Genomic DNA, 5221 nt, shown 5'->3' on the forward strand with positions numbered 1-5221 from the left:
GCTTGGCCTATAGTAGATGATATAACTAAGTTAGATATAATAATAATAATTTAGATAAGATCATAAGAATCTGTATAAAAAAACACTTACCTGCTGGCAAATAATTCATCAGAGATCTAGTAGACCTAGTCCGCTTAGCCTGCTAGTAAAGTTGCATTGTAAACACGCGTACTTGTAAGTTGTAACGTTATTATTAGGCAAAAACATACGATTGTTAACAACCGGTTCGTGGAGGTCATTAAATTCTAAGAATAGGTTCGCACGAACCGGCTGAATCCCACCACTGCCCTGAACTAACCAACTTGAAATATTTGGAACTAGTTTCGATATCAACAACAACAACATAAGCGTTACCGGCGGGCCGGTAGATGGTTACGCCCTCTCGTCAGCCAAGGAACGAAAAAAGAAAAATGGGTAAAATGAATAATAAATAGGTAAGCGTGCAAGTCAGCACAGGAGATGGAAAATGGGGAAAATGCGGTATTTGCAGATGGAGGAGACAATCCGGAGAAATATGGGTGAACACTAACCAGTCTGTATCATATAATGGAGATTGTGTGGGAACTGGCAACAGGTATATCGAGTATTATGAATCCGGATAGATAAATGGGAAGAAGAGGGCATCTCGACGTGGTCGGGATTGTCAGCTGGGAGGAACATGACATAGAGGTTAAGTAGGTGATCAGCTGGTGCAAAAATGCTTCTTGGAGTGGGTTCAGTGGTGGCGAGAACATCGGAGAAGATGAGATTGTGGTCACGAAAACATTTATTAACATAGCGAGTGCGAAGCTGTCGAAAGTGTAATAGAATGTGAGGAAAGTTGATATGGCGATAAAGGTCGGAAGTGAGATTAGGGTGTTTGTCGCCAAAGGCGAGCCGGAGGGCATGGCGCTCCAAAACCTGGAAACGAGAGTAGAAGGTCAGAGAAGCCGATAGCCATTTGTATATTTGTGTTCATGCATTCTGGGTTGCCTCAAGTTATTGAGCGCCCAATTATGTCTGATCAACCGGGTCAATCGTCTCGTCGTGTTTGTCCAAAACCTTATTCCCGACCCATGGAGGGTGTAACTTGGAAGCCTGCAACCCTTGGTGTTCCTCCTTCCTGAGTTGACTGCTTAGATTCAGATAGCTCTTCAATTACTACTAATGTTCCACGACGGTCATATGCTGCCGTTGTCTCATCATCGTCCTCTGGTTCAACTACCTCTACTGTTTCTCATCCATCTACTGCTGGTTCTACTTTGTCTACCGTTCCTGCCTCCTCTCGATCTGCCTATAATGGTGAAGCGCTCGGACCTATGGAAGCTACTGAAGCTTCTCAGATTACTGTGCTCCTACTTTCGGGCATGGATCCCCAATATTTCTCTACCAGGACCCTCTTTCTCGAACTTTCTAACTACTGCCTTTGTTCTGACGTTCATCAACTAATTCCAACGAGAAACAGCAAAATTGTAAAAACTGGTAATCCCCAATTGTGTGATATACTGCATACCAAAAATGAGCCTGCTTAATCTGGGTCAATCTACCATGCTCACTCAACTTTGCTCCCCTGCTCTAAAACAACAACCTCCTCCTCATCGTACACCTAATTTCTCTGGTGTCATCCGTGGTGTGGATCCAGGCATTACTGAAAAAGAGATTCTCTCCGAACTTCTACTTGAAAACATATCAGTCAACCTTACCATTTGTATTCAAAGTTCTTCTGGTCCTACCTTCATGATTTGTGTTTTGGCTGAGAATAGTGTCACTGTAGATCATCTCCTATTTAATGGAGCATTTCTTTTCCGTCAATGCCATTGGGTTGAAGCTTCCTGTTCCCCAGACCCCCAGGCTCTGCGCTGTAAGAGGTGCCTACTATACAACCCACATGCAACTGCTAAATGCCCTAACCAACCAGTTTGTTCTCATTATCATGGACCTCATCTCCTTTGCCAATGCTCTCGCTTTAGCTCTCCTCCCCTTTGCAACACTTGCCATCTTGATCATCCTACATACTCCTCAAAGTGCCAGGGTAAGTCTACCCCCAAGACTGATGATCCTGCTTCTGTTGCTCCAGTGCATACCACCAATACCATTACTCCTCCAAACAATTCTATTACTATGTCTCCTACCATGGAGGATATCATCTGTTTTGTCACATTGATACAACAAAATGTCCTCCCCTTCCAACGTACGTTCGTTCTAGATCATATTACCCATGCTGCCAAGACTGTCTTTTGCCTTCACATGCAGACCACTTATTCTAGACTTAACTCTCACTTCCTATTTCGTCGTCTATGAGATCCGGCAGAGACTACAAGTTGAAGTATTTATTTTTCAATATTTGCTCTCTTGTTCATAACCTCTCCCTTCTGAAGATCTTGTTGGATAGAGGCTCCTATGATTGTGTTCTCCTTAATGATACTTTTCTGAAACCCACTCAAAGGATCCATCTGTCAGGGTACACTCTTCATTGCTATGATCATCCTTTGGGAGGGGCCTGAGGAGGTGTGGCAATTGCTACTCATACTCGCCTTCCCATGCACCTACATTCCCTTCCTCAGTCCACTTACCCTGAGCATTTGGTAGCCACTGTTTACTTCCCATTTCGTATCATCACTATTGCAACAATCTACATTTGTCTTGGAGTTCCCTTGCCCAACGCCTTTCTCTGCTTTCTGGACCACTCTTTTTGCAGCTGTATTCTTCTTGCTGATGTCAACTACCACAGTAGGACCTCTGCCAAACTTGCCCATTTTCAATCCTCCTTATGTTCCCTTTCTGGTTCTTTGCTACCCCTGCCAGCCCTAGTCGTCTAATTTCTCATTTGTCACCCGATATTGTCTTTGTTTCTTCTGACCTGGTTCGTTTTATCACTCTCCAGATGTTTCCTCCCGTTGGTAGTGATCATCTCTCCATAGAACTTTGTGTCCATTCACAGTCCTTGTCTGTTCCTCGTGTTTCCCGTCGGACTCATTTAAATTTTCGTTCTGCCAACTGGAAATCTTATGCTTCACACATTACTAATGCCATACCAGATATCAATCAACCTCTTACTACAGCAGAAGATGTTGACTCATTCGCCACTTTACTCCCCACTCTTCTCTCTGATGCAGGGTGCTTTACACATACAGACTTCTTCTTCAGCTCCCCATAAACCAGCCTTACCTCCTAGAGCAGTAGATCTGTTACATCACTCTTTCATTTTATTGCATGAATACCACTGGTCTCATGATCCTTTGTTGCTGCAACGATCTCAGGGTCTTCAATGTACTGCACATAATTTTGTTCAGGCAGTCCGATGTCAGCAGTGGCATCAGGCCTGTAACAAACTTGGTCATTCCTCTTCTTCCTCGCAATTATGGAACCGTTTTAAGCTCCTCACAGGTCAACGATGCTCTCCCTCCTATCCTATACTTGTTGATGGTGCTACACCTTCTATATCTTTGGACAAGGCCGACCATTTTGCTGCTTTTCATGAACAGAACTTTCAGGTGCCAGAACATCAAATTATTGACTACAGTGACACTACAAGCATCGTGAACTCAACCGTTGCCTCCCTCGTTGGCCTTACTCCTAGTTCTTCCCGTGTTGTTGACAATGATTTCTTACATGCTCTCATTACTGCAGCTGATATCCAACAGGTGCTGAAGAACAGACGTAACTCTGCCCTTGGTCCTGATGGCATCAGTTACTGCCAAATCTAGTATGCCTTATGCAATTCCTTCGACTTCTTGCACTGTTCTACACCTTTCTTCTTTCCTCAGGATTTTTCCTGCTTCCTGGAAATTATCTACTATTCTGCTTTTTCTGAAACCAGGTAAACCTATCTCTGATGTTAATTCTTATCATCCTATTAGCCTCACTAGTGTTTTCAGTAAAACCTTTGAATGCATCCTTGTTGCCCATCTTCATCAATTCATAGCTGCTCATAACATGCTTCCTCATACACAGGCGGGATTTTGCCCATGCTTTTCTACTTTGGATCAACTTTTCAAATTGTCTAACTCACTTTCCAATCATTTCAACACTCGAAGACCCTCCTGCATACTACTGTTTGATTTCCGGCATGCTTTTGACTCAGTTTGGCATCAAGGTTTACTCCACAAGCTGCATATGTTACACTTTCCTATTCCCTATATTTGTCTCATCTCTTTTCCCCACAGGCACCATGCTGCTATTTTGATTGATGGGTTTCTCTCTTGCACTTTCACACTACATGCTGGAGTCCCACAAGGTTCTGTGTTGTCTCTCCTTCAGTACATTCTCTATGTTGCTGACATGCCTTGTCCTCAACCTCCTCTTCAGTTGTTTCAATATGCTGATGACACAGCTTTGGTAGCCCATTGTTCCACGATGTCCACACGGAACAAGTTACTCCAGGTTGCTGAAATTCTTTTTTGTCTTGGTGTCGCTGTTGGCATCTATCCCTCAATGTACCTAAGACATGAGCTATTATTTTTGGTCCAACATGACGTAAGTTTCGCCCTTGCCTTGACCCGTCTCTGTTTGATGTCCGGGTCGACAATATCCTGAGCCCCCTTTCTGACTCCATGACCTATCTTGGCATTGTATTTGATAGGCATCTTACTTGAAAGCCATACATATCTGCCCTTTCTGCTAAGGTTACTCGATATCTTCATCTCCTCTGTTCTCTCACTGGTACCTTCTGGGGCCTGAACCCTCCTCTTCTGCTATACACATACAAGACATTTATCAGCCCCTGCTTAACCTATGGACATACAGCCTGGAAAAAGTAAGAAGCAAATAAGTAATAACTGTCAAAAATCACTCACCAAAACGAACTGCACTCGAGCAACAAGACGAACTGCAGAACGTTTTATCGAATCCGATCTCTCCTTGAAATATCAGACCAAACCAAGCCTTTATAGTAGTGAGGTTTATTTTTTGTGAGTGTAAAACACTTAAATACACCAGTTTGATTTTCGATACCTTACTACTATAAAGACTTGGTTTGATCTGATATTTCATTGATGGTGGTGTCCAGGGTCACTGATGAGGAGTGGAATTCTTCTAAACTAGTCTGGCTCACAGACCCCCCCCCCCTAATCGAAAGTATAGACCATTCCAAGCTTTTACTTGTTGTTAAACAAATGTTTAAGCAACTCTATTTGTTCAATTATGTACAAACTGCTCAGCGTCGGCTAACAATACGAAGAATTAAACTGTGGCGAAATGCCACAAGTTCTTCAAATACCTATAGAATGATAGGTTTCTTTTT

The 5221-nt window shown here is 43.1% G+C and overlaps 1 long non-coding RNA gene across 1 annotated transcript in view; it reads right to left on the reverse strand.

Annotated features, from left to right (window-relative positions):
• The window catches only part of LOC111088002, a 21483-nt gene extending 16279 nt beyond the window's left edge, over positions 1 to 5204 (reverse strand). Inside the window, exons 1-2 of the long non-coding RNA XR_002612629.1 lie at positions 4950 to 5204; positions 4724 to 4726 (exon numbers count right to left, since the gene is read on the reverse strand). This is a non-coding gene — a long non-coding RNA (uncharacterized LOC111088002). The remainder of the gene's footprint in view (positions 1 to 4723; positions 4727 to 4949) is intronic.
• Positions 5205 to 5221: the final 17 nt, after the last annotated feature.

Source organism: Limulus polyphemus, unplaced genomic scaffold, assembly GCF_000517525.1.
Source record: "Limulus polyphemus unplaced genomic scaffold, Limulus_polyphemus-2.1.2 Scaffold2973, whole genome shotgun sequence".
NCBI classification, from domain to species: Eukaryota; Metazoa; Arthropoda; class Merostomata; order Xiphosura; family Limulidae; genus Limulus; species Limulus polyphemus.